Source organism: Vicia villosa, linkage group LG4, assembly GCF_029867415.1.
Source record: "Vicia villosa cultivar HV-30 ecotype Madison, WI linkage group LG4, Vvil1.0, whole genome shotgun sequence".
Taxonomy (NCBI): Eukaryota; Viridiplantae; Streptophyta; class Magnoliopsida; order Fabales; family Fabaceae; genus Vicia; species Vicia villosa.
The window spans coordinates 184,572,688-184,600,584 of record NC_081183.1 but is presented as its reverse complement, the minus strand read 5'-3'; the positions used below and the strand labels follow the sequence as shown (position 1 = coordinate 184,600,584).

At 32.9% G+C, this 27,897-nt stretch overlaps 4 long non-coding RNA genes and 1 other non-coding gene across 5 annotated transcripts; 4 read left to right on the top strand and 1 right to left on the bottom strand.

The window, feature by feature from the left end:
- Positions 1-5,981: 5,981 nt before the first annotated feature.
- On the bottom strand, positions 5,982-6,053 carry TRNAT-CGU (transfer RNA threonine (anticodon CGU)). The gene has a single exon. It is a non-coding gene; the product is annotated as a tRNA-Thr (tRNA).
- A 6,758-nt stretch (positions 6,054-12,811) lies between these two features.
- Positions 12,812-13,288, top strand: LOC131600524 (uncharacterized). Its single transcript, XR_009283172.1, has 3 exons — positions 12,812-12,898; positions 12,982-13,109; positions 13,198-13,288. It is a non-coding gene; the product is annotated as an uncharacterized LOC131600524 (long non-coding RNA).
- A 2,177-nt stretch (positions 13,289-15,465) lies between these two features.
- On the top strand, positions 15,466-15,948 carry LOC131600523 (uncharacterized). Its single transcript, XR_009283171.1, has 3 exons — positions 15,466-15,558; positions 15,642-15,769; positions 15,858-15,948. It is a non-coding gene; the product is annotated as an uncharacterized LOC131600523 (long non-coding RNA).
- A 2,244-nt stretch (positions 15,949-18,192) lies between these two features.
- LOC131600522 (uncharacterized) lies at positions 18,193-18,609 on the top strand. The gene is made up of 3 exons (XR_009283170.1): positions 18,193-18,219; positions 18,303-18,430; positions 18,519-18,609. It is a non-coding gene; the product is annotated as an uncharacterized LOC131600522 (long non-coding RNA).
- Positions 18,610-26,097: 7,488 nt separating this feature from the next.
- On the top strand, positions 26,098-26,599 carry LOC131600521 (uncharacterized). The gene is made up of 3 exons (XR_009283169.1): positions 26,098-26,209; positions 26,293-26,420; positions 26,509-26,599. It is a non-coding gene; the product is annotated as an uncharacterized LOC131600521 (long non-coding RNA).
- The last annotated feature ends 1,298 nt before the right edge of the window (positions 26,600-27,897 follow it).

The following is a 27,897-nucleotide window of genomic DNA, read 5'->3' as shown; positions in this document are numbered from 1 at the left end:
ATGTTTTACTCTTGAATTATTTCTGATGTGGGATCCAGAGATTTTTCTTTCTGAACGTCTCTATTGATTTCCTGTCCAGAGTTCCTTTCACGTTTTATTCCTGAAAGCTTCTATCGACTGTTTCTTTCTTTTGTGAAGTCCGATTCTATTCCTGGATGACTTATACCTTTTCCCCAACAGAGTCTATTTACTTCTCCCCTGTGGTGTCCTGTTTCCATCTCGTGGAAATCATATGCATTCATAATCATAAGCATTACATTGCATCTCAGGTTCAAAAATTGTGTTTTTATATATATTTAAGTCTCTTCAATCACGTCGAAACAAAGATTTACAATCATCGTGTCTCCGGATAGAAGAAACTTAAATAGGGGCATCTGTTGCACCCCAATTTTTGACCTCTGATATCCCATCATTTTCTAAGTGTTATGATCATTATTGTTATACCCCAAAATTTGCCTGCGTTTTTTTTTTAAAAAAGAGAAGTCAACAGACTTCTGTCTAAAAATTTGGAGTTTTATACAATCTTGGATTTTTATTTCATAAATATCCTGATTTTATAAATACTCAATTTTTTAGAATTTTTTATATAGTATTTTGGTTCGCTGCTAAATTTATTCTTACATAAACGCCAAATACTATTTATCACTTCATACACTGTTTATTTGAGATTTATTTTCTGATAAATAATGCTGACGCAGTCCCTAACTAGGTTTTTTGTTTTTTTTCAGGAGAACGAGTTTTTGAGACCTCAAATGGATTTCATGGATCTCCATATGTCTCAAAGTACCACCAGACAAATTTTCAAACTTCGATTCGCTCGGACGCACAGTCAACAGCCCAAACAGTCAACAGACGACCAGTTTGACCAAAAAGTCAACAGACAGTCAAAAATGCAACTTTTTGTCAACATCCATATTTTGTCAAAAGATTCATCATGTGATCAATGGTTGATCATAATTCATCAAGAAAAGTTCAGAAATCGACAAAACTCAAAATTGCAAAATTAGAGTTTTTTACCTAAAAGTCAACTGAACTTTGACCGACCATAACTCTCTCATAATTTATCATAAAAATTCCAACCAAAGCTCATTCTCAAGGAAATTCAATTCTCTACTACTATGATGTTGGGACCAAGGTCAAGAAATGCTTCCGCCTAAGAGATATAAGCCAAAACATTACAGGTCATTTTCAAAGTCAACAAAAAGCAGTTTTTTGTCAAAGCCCATATCATCAAAATAACTTCTCCAAATGCAAAAACGCTTCCAAAGTGGCTTTTAGAGGACATCTTGGGCTTTCCAAAAAGTACAAGAACACTTTCATAGGATCAAAATTAAGGGATATATGCCTTGATGAAGTTGGCTTTTTTTGGAAGAATGCATGAAACAAGTAATGACCAAAATTTGATTTTTTTCTTTCAAAAAGGCCAATTCTTTTGTGATTGAATCTTGATTCTAATATGTTTAAAGATATTCACAACATATCCATGATTCATGACATTTTTATTTCATTTTAATTAAATTTTATTCATTTAAAGTTTAATTAAAGTGAGATAATTCAAAGATATTATCAAGGATGCTTATGGTTGCCAATCAAGACCAATTCAAGATGCTTAAAGATATTATTGCAAGATTGAAGAGAATAACACTTGAGTGTTTTAACCATGGTTAAAGAAATGCACTCATTGAAAGAATATTCCATTCTTTTTCCACAAAAATAATCATGACAATTCCAACTTGCAAGGCTTCCATATCAAATCATTTGCCTATAAATAGAACTTCATTTTCTTCATTCAAGAGAGAAAAAAAGAGGAGGAGGAACAAGAGGAGAGAACAACAACAAACACCAAAGTCATAGCATAAGTTTTATATTTTTCAAAAGTTTCAAGAAACTTGTAAAAATCAAGGCTCATTCAAATAGCCACTTTCAATCAATTTCAATCACTCTATTCCACTCTTGGGACATCATAGAGTAAGTACAATGTAATTTTTAATATGTAGTAGTGTTAGGAGTTCATGAATTAAAAACTCCATATTTATGCATATTTTCAATTTCTCAAAAAAAATGTTTTAATTTTAGTTTTAAGTTGATAAAATGTTTATTTAATTTTTAACATAAGAATATTTTATTTCTTTCCATAATTAATTTATTTTGCTTAATTAATTAGTAATTATGTAAATATTGCATTTTAATTATTTTCAACCAATCAAAAAAACTCCAAAATATTTTTCTTTTAGATTTAGGTTTATATTTTTATAATCTAATTCTTGACATAAAAAAGAATATTTTTCTTGTTAAGTTTAATTATTTGTATAATTATTATTTTAATTAGCTTGTTAATTAACTTAAAATCAATTACAAAAAAATCACAAAAAAAAGAATTAAGTTTAATTTGTTTTATATTTATTTTTGTATATTATTTGATATTATTTCTTATCTTTTTCTTTGTCCCGAATTGGAATAAAAGATCAAATATGACAGAGATTGTATGCAGTTGATTTAAGACTTTTGGAAATTTATCGTGTAGTCGCTATGATTCTATCAAGCTTCTGATAAATTTTCATTAACTTTAAATCCGAGATCATCATTCACTCACCATCAATCTTCACTAACATCGTGGATATACTTGACTAGCTTCAAGATGATTCGCGTGCTAACATACTAACAATTAACTTTAAATTCTGCATTTTATTATATTATTCTTTATATTTCTTGCTTTATACTTTATTTTATCATTCATCATATTTATGTTTATGTTATTTTCTCTTTGTTTATTTGGATATATTATTTATGTTTCTGTTATTTTTTCTTTCTCCATTTGGACATATTATTTATGTTTCTGTTATTTTTTCTTTGTCCACTTGGACATATTATTTGTGTTTCTGTTATTTTTTCTTTGTCCATTTAGACATATTATTTATGTTTCTGTTATTTTCTCTTTGTCCATTTGGACATATTATTTATGTTTCCGCTATTTTCTCTTTGTCCATTTGGACATATTATTTATGTTTCTGCTATTTTTCTTTGTCCATTTGGACATATTATTTAAGTTTCCGCTATTTTCTCTTTGTCCATTTGGACATATTATTTATGTTTCCGCTATTTTCTCTTTGTCCATTTGGACATATTATTTATGCTTCTGCTATTTTTTCTTTGTCCATTTGGACGCATTGTTTATATTTCCGTCATCTTCCTTTTGCACACTTGCACCTCTATGGTTTTTCCTCTTATTACTTTTTTTTAATCATACCATCATTTAAGAAAAGTATTAAATGCATAGGAAAGATCTTATAAATCGAGAGTAGATAACTCCTAATTGCTTGCTCAAATACTTTCATTTTCAAACAACGTATTTTCAAAACTTCTCATCTATTTTCAAAACTTTCATCTGGTATTTGAAGGGCATTATTCTCGGTGAAACTCTTCAGAGACCTGTGTGACTTATTGTCCATATTCACTTCTTCTATTTTCAAATCAATAAAGAATTTAAAAAAGTGAGCTAAGAAATTAAGAGCCCATGGATAACCATGGATACAAAGGGTGCTTAAAACCTTCCCTTTGTATAACCAACCCCCCGAACCCAAAATCTGTCAAAAGGTCTTTCATGTTCTTTTATGCCTTTCCTAAATGTTGGATAAAATAAAAGTCGGTGGCGACTCTTGCAAAAATATAAAATAATAAAAAAAAAAGAGAGCAAGGAGTCAGTTCGTAAAAAAAACCGAGTTACATACGCATTTATGAAAAAGGAAAAAAATGAATTGGATAATGCTATAAGTAATCAAAGATATGTAATTGGTAAAAGCGGACCAAAATATTCTAAATTAAAAAAATTCTATTCAAATAAAAAAGACTATATTTGTCAAATGTAGCAACGCTTGGAATAGTGTTCAACCTAGAAAAGTATGCCATAATTTTCAACCTATAAAGGTATTTCTATTATCATAAAAATAAAAATAAAATGCCTAATTTGACATTATTAGCTAAGAATTTTTTACTAGAGCCTGAAGACCTGAAAAGTTTGAGTAAAGGTCCAAGGAAGTAAAAGTAAGTCGACCGAAAGGAGGCTACATAAGAGATGACTACTGTAAAAATCTTAGGAAAGGATTAAGGCATTACTTGAAGTTTACTGATGCTATTGTGAGGCTTAGACATGAGCTCTATAGTTACTTACTACCTATTTTCATGTTATTGACAAATACCATAAAGTTCAGGTATGGTATCACATGTCACAGCAACATACATCATTTATAAACATTAGATGAATTATTGAAATGGAATATTGTCCAACATATTCACTCACCTTGTTTTAACTCTTTGTTATACCTCTCTGATTTCCATTATTTTAAATACAAGAGATACACTATTATTTGTTACCATAACTCGTATATATTTTACAAATTCTCGTATGAGGTTTCAATGTGTTTAATACAATCCTCTTAGGACCAACATTTTTTATCACTTGTTACTCGTTTGACTGTATATACGTGTACACATATAAATTAGTCACAAGTTTTTGGAGACGTTGTCCGAGATTGTGTCATTTAATTTTTTTTTATTAAATCTTGTAAAATAATTCTTTGAGCACTTGATTTATGTTGGCCATTTGGTTAAAAACTCTACATGTGTGGGTTAATTTCTCTGGAATATAAAGAAGATTCAGATTTTGAATGAACATTCAGAATCTCGAGGAGATTTCAACAAGCTCGTCTTTTAATTGAGAACCTTGTTCATGTACCTAAACAAGTTGAAACAAAATTTTAAACTAACAACAAGAGAGAGACGAAGCCATGGAGAATCAAGACATATTGGCATTGTTGATGGCCAATCAAATTTTTTTTGACTAAATTCGTTGGAACCAAATTCTATAGCCCCATTGAATGAAATGGTTGAAAAGTGTACTTGACAAGCTTCCTCAATCAAAACACTCTCCTCTCTCTCTCTCTCTCTCTCTCTCTCTCTCTTCATCAAAAAAAAAAGTCTCCATCGCCCACCACCCTTTTTCTTACTAAAATCCAAATTTTTGGTCTCAATCATGTAGCTACACTACTTGGTGGTGTGATGAGGTCTCTCCTCTGCACTTCCATTTTACCTTGGCCTGTCCAACGTGGTTTCTCCGACATTTTTTTGGTGTTTTCCGGTGATGGTTGGTCCTCTGAGGTTGTCTCTCTATACACACTTCATTCCATTTGGATTGTCTGGTTTTTGTTCTTTTCTTTTCCGGTTTGGCTCCGGTAACGTTCACTTCAAATAGATTGGCTTCCGATTGCTTTAGATCCGGTCTTGTGTTCTATTCGGTGGCTGCTCCAACCTTTTTAAGGTTTGTGTTTTTGGTGCTGAGTTGGTATCTTTGAGATTTTGATTATCTGGTTGGCTTCAGATCTGTTGAGATTTGCAGGTTCAAAAAATTTAGATTTGCAGATTCAAAAATTTTAGATTTGCCTCTCTGCGTCGACACTAACTTATTATCCTCATTAGTCTTCAGGATTAATGTGAGATTGGTTTCATATCCTTATCATTCAATTTGATGTTGGATTGTTAGACTCCAAAGAGTCGTTTTGCTTGCTGGATTTTTTCCTAGAGGTTGTTGGTTCGTGAATCTGGTCGTGTTGGCGGTTGATTCATATACAAGTTTGTTGTTCTTCAAGAGATGAATTCGTTTGTCTATGGTTTTCTATGTTGCTTCAAGACTTATACACATTTTTCTTTTGCAATCTAGTTTTGTTCCCCGCGTTGGGTTCACTGGTTTGTGTTATGTGTATTCCGTCTTTAAGTATATGGTTTCATCAACTGAACTTTTGTCCAATTTATTTAATCACTTTTGTTTATTTGATGTATTACTTTTTTTGGGTTGATCTTGTAGTTGTTGGGTAAGGTTTATGCCCCTCAGCTTGTTGTTCTTATTTTGATTTTATATATTTTCCTTTGCTAAAAAAAAATTGATTGAAAAGTTGGTGACATAAAATAAAAATTCTGGATAAAACATTTGCTCCCAGTGAGGATTGAACTCACGACCTTTCCCTTACGAAGGGAACGCACTACCACTATGCTATGGAAGCCACACAACAATGCTTTATTTATTTACACTCCATTAACTATTTAATGTATAGTTGAAAGTATTACACTCCAATAATTATTTAATGTATTATTGAAGATTTATTATAACTATGTTATGGAAACCACAAAATTGTACTTCATGTATTTTCAATTAATTATTTATTTATTTAAAAAAATTTAGTTGTTTACACCGATTCTTTGGTGATTGGCTTAAAAATCAATTTGAGTTTTTGCGTGAACACAATGCATCTATTAAAAATGCAGTGCATCTTGGGGGATCACTGTGCATTCTTATGTTTCATCACATACACAATATTCCCCTCGTGACACATATAATAGGCTATTTTCAACCCCTATTTTGACACATATAATATCCCCTTTTTTCATTTTTTTTAGTTGATTTTATGTTCTTGTTCTTGTTTTCATGGTTTCAAATGCTGGTTCACTGTTAACTCTTTGCTTTTTCTTTTTAGGATTCGGATAACCTTACTCAACAGCTTGATCAACATGTTTCACATTCACATCCTCAGGTATCTTTATACTTTTCTTGATTTTATGTTCTTTTTTTCATGGATGCAAATGTTGGTTACACTGTTAACTCTTTTTCCACTTTTTCTGTTTAGGATTCGGATTCCATTACTCAACATTTTGATCAACATGTTTCACATGATGTTTCACATTCAGAGGTGATTTTTATTAGTTGTTCTTGTTTTCTTGGATGCAATTGTTGGTTACACTGTTAACTCTTTTTCCTCTTTTTCTGTTTAGGATTCGGATTCCATTACTCAACTTTTTGATCAAGATGTTTCACATGATGTTTCACACTCAGAGGTGGTTTTTATTAAGGTTTTTACAATTGACTCTTTGTTGTTGTTTTGTTTTCTTGGATGCAAATGTTGGTTACACTGTAAACTCTTTTTCCTCTTTTTCTGTTTAGGATTCGGATTCCATTACTCAACATTTTGATCAACATGTTTCACAAGATGTTTCACATTCAGAGGTGATTTTTATTAAGGTTTTTACAATTGACTCTGTTGTTGTTCTTGTTTTCTTGGATGCAAATGTTGGTTACTCTGTTAACTCTTTTTCCTCTTTTTCTGTTTAGGATTTGGATTCCATTACTCAACATTTTGATCAACATGTTTCACAAGATGTTTCACATTCAGAGGTGATTTTTTTTAAAGGTTTTTACAATTGACTCTGTTGTTGTTCTTGTTTTCTTGGATGCAAATGTTGGTTACACTATTAACTCTTTTTCCTCTTTTTCTTTTTAGCATTTGGATTCCCTTGCTGAAAAGTTTAATCATGAAGTTTTACATTCACAGGTGATTTTATTTCTTTTAATTGATTTTATTTCTTTGTCCCAAGTTAGAAATACCCTAATTCCCTTTTTTGTTTTCAATTATCTCTGTTAATTTAATCTGAATGTTAATTAATTTAATCTGAATGTTAATTAACCTAAGGTCCATAATCAATTGGAATTACTATAAGGTTTAGTCATCACATTAATGTTAACATAAGGTTTAATTTTCCATTATTGACATTAGTTGATTAAAATCTGAATTAAACTGAATAAAACTATATGGACCAATACAAAAATTACTCTTGGGCCGAATTCCCTCTTGCACCCCCTGTGGCCCATAATCTCTTTTTTGGTAATAAGATTCTGAAAAACTTGACGTTGGATCATCACGAAAATCAACTGGGCCATGTACATAAAACTCTTCAAACCTCCCTTAGGCCCGTTATCTTCTTGTTTCTTTTGGCATAAAATTTTAATAACAATACAATATCTTGGGCCAGATTCGCTGCTAACACCCCCTTGAGGCCCATGCCATTCTTTTTGGCAAATAAAGATCTGTGACAAAAACTGTTTGGGCCATTGCTTCAGGCCTGCGCCCAGGATTGCTATGTGCACCAATATTTTCAGATTCACACCCCCTGTTTACTTTGTTTTCATTTAATATTTTTAGGTTCTACTTAGATTTTTTGTACCATTTCTTTTTAGTAAATAAATATTATTTTTTTCCCATCATTTTAGACTTCAATACTTGATTTTTGTCACATAAAAAATGATCATTAAAAAATATTAGTTTAGGCTTTTATTTTAATTCTTTTGCTTGATTTCTAATTCAATTTCTCCCTTAAAATCAATAAAAATAATAGTATTTTAATTCGATTTTTGTACTATATTTTGCATCTTTTGCTTCCATGCTTTGTACTATATTTCAAGTCACCTTTAAATCATTTTGTACTATTTTGTATCATTTGTTTACATTGATTCTTTTGACTTATAATGTTGTGACTTCGCTTGTATGTTTCCTTTAAGATTTAGGACCTATAATCTTCATAACATTAGGCTTAGTCATTTCCCTTAAAACCCTAACACTTAGGTATAATCATAACACTTAGGCTAGTTATTCATTTTAGGCTAGTTTTTCTTTCTCTTTTTCTTTTGCTTGATTAGATGTTTGTTTAATCATGTTGTTTCTATGTGTTTAAATTTCTAGTTTTAACCTTTCTATAAATAAAGGTGATTTTATTTCTTTTAATTCATACCCTGAACAGCTTTATCAGATGTTTGTTTAATCATGTTGTTTCTATGTGTTTAAATTTCTAGTTCTAACTGTTCTATAAAGACAATGTTGGTTTAACCTCAATTCCTTTATTTTATTACGTAGGATTGTGACGCAGGGGATAGGATTGGTGGTGAGTTATTTTTTGGGACAGTGAGAAGTGGTTTAGGTGTAGGTGTTATCGGCCGTGTTGCGAGTTCAGTTTTGAATCCTAGTTCAGTTTTGAATCCTGCCACTCCCGCACCACCACGTGCACCTGCCACAACTGCCCCATTACGTGCTCCTGCCACAACTGCCCCACCATGTGCTCCTGCCACTCCTGCACTACCACGTGCTCCTGCCACTCCGGGACAACTACCTGCTCATGGCACCCATGGCGTTCCGGATCCTAGATTAAAAAGATGTCCATGCAAATATATGAGAAGGTTTGGTTATTGTAAGTTTGGGGATAAATGCTATTATAAGCACGACCTGGATGGATTCAACTTTCAAACATACAAAACACAAATGTGTAGAGATTTTCTGCGCGGCCGCTGCCAGTATGGGGATCTGTGTCGCCATGCCCACTCGAAGGAGGAGTTACAGGAATATGTTGTGCAAAGATCAAGGGGTAGATAGAAAACTAGATAAGGGGTTGAAAATGATATTGTATCTGAAAGAATTGAGTTTTTGTTTTCGGTATATTTTGAGATTCTTATTAGATCTGTAACCATCTTTTTACCAGATAATTTGAGGAATATAACAGCTCACTATACTGTCCTTATAAGGAGGAGGAGTTACAGGAATCTTTTGTGCAAAGATCAAGGGGTAGATAGAAAACTAGATAGGGGGTTGAAAATGATATTGTATCTAAAAGAATTGAGTTTTTGTTTTTGGTATATTTTGAGATTCTTATTAGATCTGTAACCATCTTTTTACCAGATAATTTGAGGAATATAACAGCTCACTATATTAGGTGCAAATACCTCAATTTTAGGTATTTTAGATTCTTATTAGATCTGTAACCAGATAATTTGAGGAATATAACAGCTCACCATTATTTTGAGATTCTTATTAGATCTGTAACCATCTTTTAACCACATTTTTTAGCAGAAGTAAATTAACAAATTACACTTTGAAATACACAGTATTTTAGGTGCAAATACCTCAATTTTTTATCAGATTGCTGATTTTGGTTCTAACGTGTATTCCTTATTCCTTTTATACTTTTAGTTGGTGAAGGTCTCACACACAAAACGACAAGATATTCAACTGGTCAAATCTTGGTTGGGTTGAAAGGAAATGTGTCTGATATATTTATTGCACACCAAACTTTTTGGGTTATTTTAATGTTTCTATGTCATGTCGGTGTCATTTTAGCATACATACTTGCTTAATTTCAAAAACTTTTATAACAAGACTTAGCCAATAGCCACTGATTAAGGACATTATCTTAACATTAACAAATTAAAGCAAAGTAGTGCCACACGTTTGATGTAGGGTTTGTATGACAAATTGCTAATGAAATGTGGTAGCTGTAATCATCATATCTTAACCTTTTCTTTTCTATTAAAGGTGTTTCCTTTATTTTGACTTTGCAGATTTTTCACTCAACAAGGCAAATTTTAATTGCCAATCTATCATCAGACACTGAAAATTACTTGGATAACGCTTCCTTCAAAGTTAAAAAATTTTGTTAAGTAAAAAAATAAATTAATTAAAAGATGTAAATTATTTGGAAAATTTGTTATAATTATTTTTAACTAAGTTTGCTCTTATTGTGTTGCCATTAATGATAGTTTGCTCTTATTGTGTTGCCATTAATGATATTATTATATTAATGGACTACATCTAGGACCTTAAATTTATCACGGTTAATTCACGCAACGACCACAACGACTGCAATCAGTATCGTGTCACCTGTACCGACTGAAAGCCTTTATTAGACCGCAAACCACAAATATTAGTTTTTATACATACTTCAGTGACAACATCCTTGGCTGGTTTTGCAATCTCCTTAACAAGACACTCAGCAATAGGTGCTTTGTGTTCTTTCAATATTGCAGCAGCCTTGTGAAGCAACTCTTTTCCAAAGTGGAGTCTTAGCCCATAACTTCTGAGCTGTTTTTGCTGATTCTATGGCCTTGTTAAACTCTTCCGGTGTAAAAGTTGTTTCTCATTTGTATTAAAATGAATTATCAATCTTCTAAATGGTTAACAAAAAAAAATCAACAATATAATATTGTTGATTACCTTGGACTTTGAAATGGGTTTCTCTAGAGGTTGGATTGATGATAGGAACAAATTTTCCAGAGGAGGATTTATTCCACTGGCCATCTGAATACTATAATCTCTGCAAATGTGCCACTTCCTGCCATTTTTTTGTAAGAGATTAATTGATCATACACTTTGGAGTTTATAGATAGATGTGTGTCAAAAACTATATAGATACACATGGTTTCATATTACTGTGTTGTGTGTTGATTTAGAATCATAGTTTTTGAATTGTTTATAAATGTATGTGTTATGTGAAAAGTATTAGAAATCGGTGTTCTATTTTACCGGGTCATCATTGACTTGTTAAAAAACATTTCTATTTTTAGGTACTAGAAAACAATTTTTTCTCTTCTTTTTACTTTTGTTCATTAGTTAATGAAGTATATCTATAATATATCTATCTATAATATAAGAAAAGAAACTGTTCTGGATTTCCCAAAAATACCCTTAATCTAGTTTAGTCTAAAATAATAATGTTCGGACAAAAATTGTCTTTTTCTTAGTATTAATGTAATCATTTTGGGTGGTCAAACGGATTGGTTAATATTATTTAGCTTTTAACTTATGCTTCACGTTTTATTTATTACCCCTAGCTTTTTTTCCCATTCTTAATAATTCTGCTTTTTGCTTTTTTCCCCACCCTCTTTCTCACTACACGAAATCCTAAACCCTAAACCACTCTTCTTCCCCAATTTTCTCTCGAAACCATAAGAACTTCTGCCAAAAAGCTGCTCCTCCGCCGCAAACACGAGCATTTCACACGCAACCTTCATCATTTTTATCAAGCACACTCAACTCTACGGATTGTCTCACCAACAAATACTCCAATCTGTCTCCACAACAAATACATCCATCTCTTATCCATCTTTCTACGCAACAAATCCAAACCGCTGTGAGCTTCACTATTGCAAGACCTTGTGCTAATCTGAAGGAAATCAACGATAGTAAGGAACTCTGGAAAATCGAAGTCAGAATCCACCACAAATGGACAGTGTTGTCAAAGACCAAAGAGCACTTCGAGGTGATTTTGATTGATAAAGAGGTATTTCGATAATTTGATGAAAAAGTTTGACATTTAAAGTTAGGGCATTGTTTCTGATTTGGTGTTTCATATGTAATTCTCATTTTTAAGGTTTAGTCTTACTTCACAAGTTCATTTGAATGACATTTGCAGCTTAATATGAAATTTACATTTTGTTTGGTTTACTGTTACTTCTACTTCATTTGAGTGTTTCCAATATTTTTCTGTTGTTGTTTGATATGAATTTTACTCTTATGTTGTTTTTATATTCTTCTGTTATTGTTACTTCTACTTCATTTGTGGTGGTTTCTAAATATTAGGAAAAACAGGTTTTCGTATATATGTAGTTGATGTTTTATTATCACACGCACAAATTTCTGGTTTTATTCAAAAACAATTTCATAATAAATGGTTTACTTTAGTTTTTTTTTTCTATTAATCAACACACATTTTCAATTCTACTAGGTCTGATATTATTTTGAATGCCTGTTCATCTTCTCATTTATGGAGTTGATAAATCTTTTTGAACTGAAGTTGATTTGGATTTTTTTCAGGGTACTGATATTCACTGCAAAGTACCAAGTTATCTTAAACAGACATATGATTCTGTTTTAACGGTTAACAACACATACACTATCTCAAATTTCCAAGTTACTTTGAATGATCTGATGTTCAAACCTTCCCAGCACAAGTATATCTTAACTTTCACTGGTGGAACTTCTGTCTCTAACAAGAACACGCATGACATACCACAAAAAACACTCCTCTTCACTCCTTTTGGTGATATCCTGTTCGGAAAGGGGAAAAGCGATGTCTTGATAGGTATGCATTTAAATTACTCTTTTACATTATAACGTAAGTTCCTTAAAATAACACAAATTTATAGTTTCCAAACTTTTGCAGAAATCATAGGAATTGTCGTGGACATTGGATACAGCCAGATTTGTAATTCGAGCAAAAAACAGCAGATCAATTTGGTCCTCAAGGATTTAGGGTACAAACACTTTTGACTTCCTAAATTTCTTTGAACATCTTATTTAAACCACCCTGTGTAATTACTTTCCTGCTTTTTTTAAGAAACAACATCCTGAATTGTACTTTATGGGAAAGTTATGCCGTCCAGTTTCATGATTTCAATAGTTCAAGAAAGGATTTCAAAACACCAACTGTAATCGTCTTTCAATTTGCCAGAGTCAAAGAGGAAGGTATCTGTTTTGTACTATTTTGTTTGTTTTATTTCATTTATGTCCCAAACCCCATTATTATTAATTAATGTTACACGGTTTTGCCTAGGAAAATATCCTTTATGTGTCTTAAACACATTCAACGTTACTAAATTACACATTAATGATGATCTTCCTGAAATTCAGAACTTCTTAAAGAGGCTACTCTATTTCTTATATCAATTTTCTCAATCTAATTATATATATACAACCTTTCATACTGAATCAATTTGTGTTCTTATTTCCCAGCATCCAAAAATTCCCATTGGGCGAAATAGCATCCCAATGTATGACTGCTCTTTCACAACAGTCACATACAAGCGGTACTATTCAGCCTAGCCCGTATGACAAGTTCATGTATAAGTCTATTGTACTCCCTCTGTCTGATGTTGTAAAACTAAAAGACGTAAGCACTTATTTCCTTATCCTAAATTAGCTTCTACTTGGTTGAAAGGCCATTTATTGATATCAGTTTCGTCATTGTTTCTGTTTCAGAATGCTCAGGTTGTTACTGTAGCGGGAACATTCAGACTCAAAGCTGCACCTGGAGGATGGTATTACCGGGCATACCATGCTTGTCCAAGCGTTGCTAAGGGCAATCAGCCACCATATGTTTGTATAAAGGGTCACAGTACTGAGACTGAAATTTATAGGTATTTGGTATAACATTTTTTGTAATTATAGGTTTGACTACTGTGTTTAATTGGAAATTTTTATTTGTCATCACAAGGTATAAAGTTCTAATTGATGTTAACCACAATGGGTGTGAGACAACTTTTGTGTTATGGGACTGCGAATGTTATCAGCTGTTGAAAATAAGAAAAGAAACTGTTCTGGATTTCCCAAAAATACCCTTAATCTAGTTTAGTCTAAAATAATAATGTTCTGACAAAAATTGTCTTTTTCTTAGTTTTAATGTAATCATTTTGGGTGGTCAGACGGATTGGTTAATATTATTCAGGTTTTAACTTAACCTTCACGTTTTATTTATTACCCCTAGTTTTTTTTTCCATTCTTAATAATTCTGCTTTTTGCTTTTTTCCCCACCATCTTTCTCACTACATGAAATCCCAAACCCGTGCAAACCCAAAACCACTCTTCTTCCCCAATTTTCTCTCGAAACCATAAGAACTTCTGCCAAAAAGCTGCTCCTCCGCCGCAAACACGAGCATTTCACACGCAACCTTCATCATTTTTATCAGTCACACTCAACTCTACGGATTGTCTCACCAACAAATACTCCAATCTGGCTCTACAACAAATACATCCATCTCTTATCCTTCCTTCTACGCAACAAATCCAAACCGCTGTGAGCTTCACTATTGCAAGACCTTGTGCTAATCTGAAGGAAATCAACGATAGTAAGGAACTCTGGAAAATCGAAGTCAGAATCCACCACAAATGGACAGTGTTGTCAAAGACCAAAGAGCACTTCGAGGTGATTTTGATTGATAAAGAGGTATTTCGATAATTTGATGAAAAAGTTTGACATTTAAAGTTAGGGCATTGTTTCTGATTTGGTGCTTCATATGTAATTCTCATTTTTAAGGTTTAGTCTTACTTCACAAGTTCATTTGAATGACATTTGCAGCTTAATATGAAATTTACATTTTGTTTGGTTTACTGTTACTTCTACTTCATTTGAGTGTTTCCAATATTTTTCTGTTGTTGTTTCATATGAATTTTACTCTTATGTTGTTTTTATATTCTTCTGTTATTGTTACTTCTACTTCATTTGTGGTGGTTTCTAAATATTAGGAAAAACAGGTTTTCGTATATATGTAGTTGATGTTTTATTATCACACACACAAATTTCTGGTTTTATTCAAAAACAATTTCATAATAAATGGTTTACTTTAGTTTTTTTTTCTATTAATCAACACACATTTTCAATTCTACTAGGTCTGATATTATTTTGAATGCCTGTTCATCTTCTCATTTATGGAGTTGATAAATCTTTTTGAACTGAAGTTGATTTGGATTTTTTTCAGGGTACTGATATTCACTGCAAAGTACCAAGTTATCTTAAACAGACATATGATTCTGTTTTAACGGTTAACAACACATACACTATCTCAAATTTCCAAGTTACTTTGAATGATCTGATGTTCAAACCTTCCCAGCACAAGTATATCTTAACTTTCACTGGTGGAACTTCTGTCTCTAACAAGAACACGCATGACATACCACAAAAAACACTCCTCTTCACTCCTTTTGGTGATATCCTGTTCGGCAAGGGGAAAATCGATGTCTTGATAGGTATGCATTTAAATTACTCTTTTACATTATAACGTAAGTTCCTTAAAATAACACAAATTTATAGTTTCCAAACTTTTGCAGATATCATAGGAATTGTCGTGGACATTGGATACAGCCAGATTTGTAATTCGAGCAAAAAACAGCAGATCAATTTGGTCCTCAAGGATTTAGGGTACAAACACTTTTGACTTCCTAAATTTCTTTGAACATCTTATTTAAACCACCCTGTGTAATTACTTTCCTGCTTTTTTTAAGAAACAACATCCTGAATTGTACTTTATGGGAAAGTTATGCCGTCCAGTTTCATGATTTCAATAGTTCAAGAAAGGATTTCAAAACACCAACTGTAATCGTCTTTCAATTTGCCAGAGTCAAAGAGGAAGGTATCTGTTTTGTACTATTTTGTTTGTTTTATTTCATTTATGTCCCAAACCCCATTATTATTAATTAATGTTACACGGTTTTGCCTAGGAAAATATCCTTTATGTGTCTTAAACACATTCAACGTTACTAAATTACACATTAATGATGATCTTCCTGAAATTCAGAACTTCTTAAAGAGGCTACTCTATTTCTTATATCAATTTTCTCAATCTAATTATATATATACAACCTTTCATACTGAATCAATTTGTGTTCTTATTTCCCAGCATCCAAAAATTCCCATTGGGCGAAATAGCATCCCAATGTATGACTGCTCTTTCACAACAGTCACATACAAGCGGTACTATTCAGCTTAGCCCGTATGACAAGTTCATGTATAAGTCTATTGTACTCCCTCTGTCTGATGTTGTAAAACTAAAAGACGTAAGCACTTATTTCCTTATCCTAAATTAGCTTCTACTTGGTTGAAAGGCCATTTATTGATATCAGTTTCGTCATTGTTTCTGTTTCAGAATGCTCAGGTTGTTACTGTAGCGGGAACATTCAGACTCAAAGCTGCACCTGGAGGATGGTATTACCGGGCATACCATGCTTGTCCAAGCGTTGCTAAGGGCAATCAGCCACCATATGTTTGTATAAAGGGTCACAGTACTGAGACTGAAATTTATAGGTATTTGGTATAACATTTTTTGTAATTATAGGTTTGACTACTGTGTTTAATTGGAAATTTTTATTTGTCATCACAAGGTATAAAGTTCTAATTGATGTCAACCACAATGGGTGTGAGACAACTTTTGTGTTATGGGACTGCGAATGTTATCAGCTGTTGAAAATAAGAAAAGAAACTGTTCTGGATTTCCCAAAAATACCCTTAATCTAGTTTAGTCTAAAATAATAATGTTCTGACAAAAATTGTCTTTTTCTTAGTTTTAATGTAATCATTTTGGGTGGTCAGACGGATTGGTTAATATTATTCAGGTTTTAACTTAACCTTCACGTTTTATTTATTACCCCTAGCTTTTTTTTCCATTCTTAATAATTCTGCTTTTTGCTTTTTTCCCCACCATCTTTCTCACTACATGAAATCCCAAACCCGTGCAAACCCAAAACCACTCTTCTTCCCCAATTTTCTCTCGAAACCATAAGAACTTCTGCCAAAAAGCTGCTCCTCCGCCGCAAACACGAGCATTTCACACGCAACCTTCATCATTTTTATCAGTCACACTCAACTCTACGGATTGTCTCACCAACAAATACTCCAATCTGTCTCCACAACAAATACATCCATCTCTTATCCATCTTTCTACGCAACAAATCCAAACCGCTGTGAGCTTCACTATTGCAAGATCTTGTGCTAATCTGATGGAAATCAACGATAGTAAGGAACTCTGGAAAATCGAAGTCAGAATCCACCACAAATGGACAGTGTTGTCAAAGACCAAAGAGCACTTCGAGGTGATTTTGATTGATAAAGAGGTATTTCGATAATTTGATGAAAAAGTTTGACATTTAAAGTTAGGGCATTGTTTCTGATTTGGTGCTTCATATGTAATTCTCATTTTTAAGGTTTAGTCTTACTTCACAAGTTCATTTGAATGACATTTGCAGCTTAATATGAAATTTACATTTTGTTTGGTTTACTGTTACTTCTACTTCATTTGAGTGTTTCCAATATTTTTCTGTTGTTGTTTCATATGAATTTTACTCTTATGTTGTTTTTATATTCTTCTGTTATTGTTACTTCTACTTCATTTGTGGTGGTTTCTAAATATTAGGAAAAACAGGTTTTCGTATATATGTAGTTGATGTTTTATTATCACACACACAAATTTCTGGTTTTATTCAAAAACAATTTCATAATAAATGGTTTACTTTAGTTTTTTTTTTCTATTAATCAACACACATTTTCAATTCTACTAGGTCTGATATTATTTTGAATGCCTGTTCATCTTCTCATTTATGGAGTTGATAAATCTTTTTGAACTGAAGTTGATTTGGATTTTTTTCAGGGTACTGATATTCACTGCAAAGTACCAAGTTATCTTAAACAGACATATGATTCTGTTTTAACGGTTAACAACACATACACTATCTCAAATTTCCAAGTTACTTTGAATGATCTGATGTTCAAACCTTCCCAGCACAAGTATATCTTAACTTTCACTGGTGGAACTTCTGTCTCTAACAAGAACACGCATGACATACCACAAAAAACACTCCTCTTCACTCCTTTTGGTGATATCCTGTTCGGCAAGGGGAAAATCGATGTCTTGATAGGTATGCATTTAAATTACTCTTTTACATTATAACGTAAGTTCCTTAAAATAACACAAATTTATAGTTTCCAAACTTTTGCAGATATCATAGGAATTGTCGTGGACATTGGATACAGCCAGATTTGTAATTCGAGCAAAAAATAGCAGATCAATTTGGTCCTCAAGGATTTAGGGTACAAACACTTTTGACTTCCTAAATTTCTTTGAACATCTTATTTAAACCACCCTGTGTAATTACTTTCCTGCTTTTTTTAAGAAACAACATCCTGAATTGTACTTTATGGGAAAGTTATGCCGTCCAGTTTCATGATTTCAATAGTTCAAGAAAGGATTTCAAAACACCAACTGTAATCGTCTTTCAATTTGCCAGAGTCAAAGAGGAAGGTATCTGTTTTGTACTATTTTGTTTGTTTTATTTCATTTATGTCCCAAACCCCATTATTATTAATTAATGTTACACGGTTTTGCCTAGGAAAATATCCTTTATGTGTCTTAAACACATTCAACGTTACTAAATTACACATTAATGATGATCTTCCTGAAATTCAGAACTTCTTAAAGAGGCTACTCTATTTCTTATATCAATTTTCTCAATCTAATTATATATATACAACCTTTCATACTGAATCAATTTGTGTTCTTATTTCCCAGCATCCAAAAATTCCCATTGGGCGAAATAGCATCCCAATGTATGACTGCTCTTTCACAACAGTCACATACAAGCGGTACTATTCAGCCTAGCCCGTATGACAAGTTCATGTATAAGTCTATTGTACTCCCTCTGTCTGATGTTGTAAAACTAAAAGACGTAAGAACTTATTTCCTTATCCTAAATTAGCTTCTACTTGGTTGAAAGGCCATTTATTGATATCAGTTTCGTCATTGTTTCTGTTTCAGAATGCTCAGGTTGTTACTGTAGTGGGAACATTCAGACTCAAAGCTGCACCTGGAGGATGGTATTACCGGGCATACCATGCTTGTCCAAGCGTTGCTAAGGGCAATCAGCCACCATATGTTTGTATAAAGGGTCACAGTAATGAGACTAAAATTTATAGGTATTTGGTATAACATTTTTTGTAATTATAGGTTTGACTACTGTGTTTAATTGGAAATTTTTATTTGTCATCACAAGGTATAAAGTTCTAATTGATGTCAACCACAATGGGTGTGAGACAACTTTTGTGTTATGGGACTGCGAATGTTATCAGCTGTTGAAAATAAGAAAAGAAACTGTTCTGGATTTCCCAAAAATACCCTTAATCTAGTTTAGTCTAAAATAATAATGTTCTGACAAAAATTGTCTTTTTCTTAGTTTTAATGTAATCATTTTGGGTGGTCAGACGGATTGGTTAATATTATTCAGGTTTTAACTTAACCTTCACGTTTTATTTATTACCCCTAGCTTTTTTTTCCATTCTTAATAATTCTGCTTTTTGCTTTTTTCCCCACCATCTTTCTCACTACATGAAATCCCAAACCCGTGCAAACCCAAAACCACTCTTCTTCCCCAATTTTCTCTCGAAACCATAAGAACTTCTGCCAAAAAGCTGCTCCTCCTCCGCAAACACGAGCATTTCACACGCAACCTTCATCATTTTTATCAGTCACACTCAACTCTACGGATTGTCTCACCAACAAATACTCCAATCTGTCTCCACAACAAATACATCCATCTCTTATCCATCTTTCTACGCAACAAATCCAAACCGCTGTGAGCTTCACTATTGCAAGACCTTGTGCTAATCTGAAGGAAATCAACGATAGTAAGGAACTCTGGAAAATCGAAGTCAGAATCCACCACAAATGGACAGTGTTGTCAAAGACCAAAGAGCACTTCGAGGTGATTTTGATTGATAAAGAGGTATTTCGATAATTTGATGAAAAAGTTTGACATTTAAAGTTAGGGCATTGTTTCTGATTTGGTGTTTCATATGTAATTCTCATTTTTAAGGTTTAGTCTTACTTCACAAGTTCATTTGAATGACATTTGCAGCTTAATATGAAATTTACATTTTGTTTGGTTTACTGTTACTTCTACTTCATTTGAGTGTTTCCAATATTTTTCTGTTGTTGTTTCATATGAATTTTACTCTTATGTTGTTTTTATATTCTTCTGTTATTGTTACTTCTACTTCATTTGTGGTGGTTTCTAAATATTAGGAAAAACAGGTTTTCGTATATATGTAGTTGATGTTTTATTATCACACACACAAATTTCTGGTTTTATTCAAAAACAATTTCATAATAAATGGTTTACTTTAGTTTTTTTTCTTCTATTAATCAACACACATTTTCAATTCTACTAGGTCTGATATTATTTTGAATGCCTGTTCATCTTCTCATTTATGGAGTTGATAAATCTTTTTGAACTGAAGTTGATTTGGATTTTTTTCAGGGTACTGATATTCACTGCAAAGTACCAAGTTATCTTAAACAGACATATGATTCTGTTTTAACGGTTAACAACACATACACTATCTCAAATTTCCAAGTTACTTTGAATGATCTGATGTTCAAACCTTCCCAGCACAAGTATATCTTAACTTTCACTGGTGGAACTTCTGTCTCTAACAAGAACACGCATGACATACCACAAAAAACACTCCTCTTCACTCCTTTTGGTGATATCCTGTTCGGCAAGGGGAAAAGCGATGTCTTGATAGGTATGCATTTAAATTACTCTTTTACATTATAACGTAAGTTCCTTAAAATAACACAAATTTATAGTTTCCAAACTTTTGCAGATATCATAGGAATTGTCGTGGACATTGGATACAGCCAGATTTGTAATTCGAGCAAAAAACAGCAGATCAATTTGGTCCTCAAGGATTTAGGGTACAAACACTTTTGACTTCCTAAATTTCTTTGAACATCTTATTTAAACCACCCTGTGTAATTACTTTCCTGCTTTTTTTAAGAAACAACATCCTGAATTGTACTTTATGGGAAAGTTATGCCGTCCAGTTTCATGATTTCAATAGTTCAAGAAAGGATTTCAAAACACCAACTGTAATCGTCTTTCAATTTGCCAGAGTCAAAGAGGAAGGTATCTGTTTTGTACTATTTTGTTTGTTTTATTTCATTTATGTCCCAAACCCCATTATTATTAATTAATGTTACACGGTTTTGCCTAGGAAAATATCCTTTATGTGTCTTAAACACATTCAACGTTACTAAATTACACATTAATGATGATCTTCCTGAAATTCAGAACTTCTTAAAGAGGCTACTCTATTTCTTATATCAATTTTCTCAATCTAATTATATATATACAACCTTTCATACTGAATCAATTTGTGTTCTTATTTCCCAGCATCCAAAAATTCCCATTGGGCGAAATAGCATCCCAATGTATGACTGCTCTTTCACAACAGTCACATACAAGCGGTACTATTCAGCTTAGCCCGTATGACAAGTTCATGTATAAGTCTATTGTACTCCCTCTGTCTGATGTTGTAAAACTAAAAGACGTAAGCACTTATTTCCTTATCCTAAATTAGCTTCTACTTGGTTGAAAGGCCATTTATTGATATCAGTTTCGTCATTGTTTCTGTTTCAGAATGCTCAGGTTGTTACTGTAGCGGGAACATTCAGACTCAAAGCTGCACCTGGAGGATGGTATTACCGGGCATACCATGCTTGTCCAAGCGTTGCTAAGGGCAATCAGCCACCATATGTTTGTATAAAGGGTCACAGTACTGAGACTGAAATTTATAGGTATTTGGTATAACATTTTTTGTAATTATAGGTTTGACTACTGTGTTTAATTGGAAATTTTTATTTGTCATCACAAGGTATAAAGTTCTAATTGATGTCAACCACAATGGGTGTGAGACAACTTTTGTGTTATGGGACTGCGAATGTTATCAGCTGTTGAAAATAAGAAAAGAAACTGTTCTGGATTTCCCAAAAATACCCTTAATCTAGTTTAGTCTAAAATAATAATGTTCTGACAAAAATTGTCTTTTTCTTAGTTTTAATGTAATCATTTTGGGTGGTCAGACGGATTGGTTAATATTATTCAGGTTTTAACTTAACCTTCACGTTTTATTTATTACCCCTAGCTTTTTTTTCCATTCTTAATAATTCTGCTTTTTGCTTTTTTCCCCACCATCTTTCTCACTACATGAAATCCCAAACCCGTGCAAACCCAAAACCACTCTTCTTCCCCAATTTTCTCTCGAAACCATAAGAACTTCTGCCAAAAAGCTGCTCCTCCTCCGCAAACACGAGCATTTCACACGCAACCTTCATCATTTTTATCAGTCACACTCAACTCTACGGATTGTCTCACCAACAAATACTCCAATCTGTCTCCACAACAAATACATCCATCTCTTATCCATCTTTCTACGCAACAAATCCAAACCGCTGTGAGCTTCACTATTGCAAGACCTTGTGCTAATCTGAAGGAAATCAACGATAGTAAGGAACTCTGGAAAATCGAAGTCAGAATCCACCACAAATGGACAGTGTTGTCAAAGACCAAAGAGCACTTCGAGGTGATTTTGATTGATAAAGAGGTATTTCGATAATTTGATGAAAAAGTTTGACATTTAAAGTTAGGGCATTGTTTCTGATTTGGTGTTTCATATGTAATTCTCATTTTTAAGGTTTAGTCTTACTTCACAAGTTCATTTGAATGACATTTGCAGCTTAATATGAAATTTACATTTTGTTTGGTTTACTGTTACTTCTACTTCATTTGAGTGTTTCCAATATTTTTCTGTTGTTGTTTCATATGAATTTTACTCTTATGTTGTTTTTATATTCTTCTGTTATTGTTACTTCTACTTCATTTGTGGTGGTTTCTAAATATTAGGAAAAACAGGTTTTCGTATATATGTAGTTGATGTTTTATTATCACACACACAAATTTCTGGTTTTATTCAAAAACAATTTCATAATAAATGGTTTACTTTAGTTTTTTTTCTTCTATTAATCAACACACATTTTCAATTCTACTAGGTCTGATATTATTTTGAATGCCTGTTCATCTTCTCATTTATGGAGTTGATAAATCTTTTTGAACTGAAGTTGATTTGGATTTTTTTTAGGGTACTGATATTCACTGCAAAGTACCAAGTTATCTTAAACAGACATATGATTCTGTTTTAACGGTTAACAACACATACACTATCTCAAATTTCCAAGTTACTTTGAATGATCTGATGTTCAAACCTTCCCAGCACAAGTATATCTTAACTTTCACTGGTGGAACTTCTGTCTCTAACAAGAACACGCATGACATACCACAAAAAACACTCCTCTTCACTCCTTTTGGTGATATCCTGTTCGGCAAGGGGAAAAGCGATGTCTTGATAGGTATGCATTTAAATTACTCTTTTACATTATAACGTAAGTTCCTTAAAATAACACAAATTTATAGTTTCCAAACTTTTGCAGATATCATAGGAATTGTCGTGGACATTGGATACAGCCAGATTTGTAATTCGAGCAAAAAACAGCAGATCAATTTGGTCCTCAAGGATTTAGGGTACAAACACTTTTGACTTCCTAAATTTCTTTGAACATCTTATTTAAACCACCCTGTGTAATTACTTTCCTGCTTTTTTTAAGAAACAACATCCTGAATTGTACTTTATGGGAAAGTTATGCCGTCCAGTTTCATGATTTCAATAGTTCAAGAAAGGATTTCAAAACACCAACTGTAATCGTCTTTCAATTTGCCAGAGTCAAAGAGGAAGGTATCTGTTTTGTACTATTTTGTTTGTTTTATTTCATTTATGTCCCAAACCCCATTATTATTAATTAATGTTACACGGTTTTGCCTAGGAAAATATCCTTTATGTGTCTTAAACACATTCAACGTTACTAAATTACACATTAATGATGATCTTCCTGAAATTCAGAACTTCTTAAAGAGGCTACTCTATTTCTTATATCAATTTTCTCAATCTAATTATATATATATATACAACCTTTCATACTGAATCAATTTGTGTTCTTATTTCCCAGCATCCAAAAATTCCCATTGGGCGAAATAGCATCCCAATGTATGACTGCTCTTTCACAACAGTCACATACAAGTGGTACTATTCAGCTTAGCCCGTATGACAAGTTCATGTATAAGTCTATTGTACTCCCTCTGTCTGATGTTGTAAAACTAAAAGACGTAAGCACTTATTTCCTTATCCTAAATTAGCTTCTACTTGGTTGAAAGGCCATTTATTGATATCAGTTTCGTCATTGTTTCTGTTTCAGAATGCTCAGGTTGTTACTGTAGCGGGAACATTCAGACTCAAAGCTGCACCTGGAGGATGGTATTACCGGGCATACCATGCTTGTCCAAGCGTTGCTAAGGGCAATCAGCCACCATATGTTTGTATAAAGGGTCACAGTACTGAGACTGAAATTTATAGGTATTTGGTATAACATTTTTTGTAATTATAGGTTTGACTACTGTGTTTAATTGGAAATTTTTATTTGTCATCACAAGGTATAAAGTTCTAATTGATGTCAACCACAATGGGTGTGAGACAACTTTTGTGTTATGGGACTGCGAATGTTATCAGCTGTTGAAAATAAGAAAAGAAACTGTTCTGGATTTCCCAAAAATACCCTTAATCTAGTTTAGTCTAAAATAATAATGTTCTGACAAAAATTGTCTTTTTCTTAGTTTTAATGTAATCATTTTGGGTGGTCAGACGGATTGGTTAATATTATTCAGGTTTTAACTTAACCTTCACGTTTTATTTATTACCCCTAGCTTTTTTTTCCATTCTTAATAATTCTGCTTTTTGCTTTTTTCCCCACCATCTTTCTCACTACATGAAATCCCAAACCCGTGCAAACCCAAAACCACTCTTCTTCCCCAATTTTCTCTCGAAACCATAAGAACTTCTGCCAAAAAGCTGCTCCTCCGCCGCAAACACGAGCATTTCACACGCAACCTTCATCATTTTTATCAGTCACACTCAACTCTACGGATTGTCTCACCAACAAATACTCCAATCTGTCTCCACAACAAATACATCCATCTCTTATCCATCTTTCTACGCAACAAATCCAAACCGCTGTGAGCTTCACTATTGCAAGACCTTGTGCTAATCTGAAGGAAATCAACGATAGTAAGGAACTTTGGAAAATCGAAGTCAGAATCCACCACAAATGGACAGTGTTGTCAAAGACCAAAGAGCACTTCGAGGTGATTTTGATTGATAAAGAGGTATTTCGATAATTTGATGAAAAAGTTTGACATTTAAAGTTAGGGCATTGTTTCTGATTTGGTGTTTCATATGTAATTCTCATTTTTAAGGTTTAGTCTTACTTCACAAGTTCATTTGAATGACATTTGCAGCTTAATATGAAATTTACATTTTGTTTGGTTTACTGTTACTTCTACTTCATTTGAGTGTTTCCAATATTTTTCTGTTGTTGTTTGATATGAATTTTACTCTTATGTTGTTTTTATATTCTTCTGTTATTGTTACTTCTACTTCATTTGTGGTGGTTTCTAAATATTAGGAAAAACAGGTTTTCGTATATATGTAGTTGATGTTTTATTATCACACACACAAATTTCTGGTTTTATTCAAAAACAATTTCATAATAAATGGTTTACTTTAGTTTTTTTTCTTCTATTAATCAACACACATTTTCAATTCTACTAGGTCTGATATTATTTTGAATGCCTGTTCATCTTCTCATTTATGGAGTTGATAAATCTTTTTGAACTGAAGTTGATTTGGATTTTTTTTAGGGTACTGATATTCACTGCAAAGTACCAAGTTATCTTAAACAGACATATGATTCTGTTTTAACGGTTAACAACACATACACTATCTCAAATTTCCAAGTTACTTTGAATGATCTGATGTTCAAACCTTCCCAGCACAAGTATATCTTAACTTTCACTGGTGGAACTTCTGTCTCTAACAAGAACACGCATGACATACCACAAAAAACACTCCTCTTCACTCCTTTTGGTGATATCCTGTTCGGCAAGGGGAAAAGCGATGTCTTGATAGGTATGCATTTAAATTACTCTTTTACATTATAACGTAAGTTCCTTAAAATAACACAAATTTATAGTTTCCAAACTTTTGCAGATATCATAGGAATTGTCGTGGACATTGGATACAGCCAGATTTGTAATTCGAGCAAAAAACAGCAGATCAATTTGGTCCTCAAGGATTTAGGGTACAAACACTTTTGACTTCCTAAATTTCTTTGAACATCTTATTTAAACCACCCTGTGTAATTACTTTCCTGCTTTTTTTAAGAAACAACATCCTGAATTGTACTTTATGGGAAAGTTATGCCGTCCAGTTTCATGATTTCAATAGTTCAAGAAAGGATTTCAAAACACCAACTGTAATCGTCTTTCAATTTGCCAGAGTCAAAGAGGAAGGTATCTGTTTTGTACTATTTTGTTTGTTTTATTTCATTTATGTCCCAAACCCCATTATTATTAATTAATGTTACACGGTTTTGCCTAGGAAAATATCCTTTATGTGTCTTAAACACATTCAACGTTACTAAATTACACATTAATGATGATCTTCCTGAAATTCAGAACTTCTTAAAGAGGCTACTCTATTTCTTATATCAATTTTCTCAATCTAATTATATATATACAACCTTTCATACTGAATCAATTTGTGTTCTTATTTCCCAGCATCCAAAAATTCCCATTGGGCGAAATAGCATCCCAATGTATGACTGCTCTTTCACAACAGTCACATACAAGCGGTACTATTCAGCTTAGCCCGTATGACAAGTTCATGTATAAGTCTATTGTACTCCCTCTGTCTGATGTTGTAAAACTAAAAGACGTAAGCACTTATTTCCTTATCCTAAATTAGCTTCTACTTGGTTGAAAGGCCATTTATTGATATCAGTTTCGTCATTGTTTCTGTTTCAGAATGCTCAGGTTGTTACTGTAGCGGGAACATTCAGACTCAAAGCTGCACCTGGAGGATGGTATTACCGGGCATACCATGCTTGTCCAAGCGTTGCTAAGGGCAATCAGCCACCATATGTTTGTATAAAGGGTCACAGTACTGAGACTGAAATTTATAGGTATTTGGTATAACATTTTTTGTAATTATAGGTTTGACTACTGTGTTTAATTGGAAATTTTTATTTGTCATCACAAGGTATAAAGTTCTAATTGATGTCAACCACAATGGGTGTGAGACTACTTTTGTGTTATGGGACTGCGAATGTTATCAGCTGTTGAAAATAAGAAAAGAAATTGTTCTGGATTTCCCAAAAATACCCTTAATCTAGTTTAGTCTAAAATAATAATGTTCTGACAAAAATTGTCTTTTTCTTAGTTTTAATGTAACCATTTTGGGTGGTCAGACGGATTGGTTAATATTATTCAGGTTTTAACTTAACCTTCACGTTTTATTTATTACCCCTAGCTTTTTTTTCCATTCTTAATAATTCTGCTTTTTGCTTTTTTCCCCACCATTTTTCTCACTACATGAAATCCCAAACCCGTGCAAACCCAAAACCACTCTTCTTCCCCAATTTTCTCTCGAAACCATAAGAACTTCTGCCAAAAAGCTGCTCCTCCGCCGCAAACACGAGCATTTCACACGCAACCTTCATCATTTTTATCAGTCACACTCAACTCTACGGCTTGTCTCACCAACAAATACTCCAATCTGTCTCCACAACAAATACATCCATCTCTTATCCATCTTTCTACGCAACAAATCCAAACCGCTGTGAGCTTCACTATTGCAAGACCTTGTGCTAATCTGAAGGAAATCAACGATAATAAGGAACTCTGGAAAATCGAAGTCAGAATCCACCACAAATGGACAGTGTTGTCAAAGACCAAAGAGCACTTCGAGGTGATTTTGATTGATAAAGAG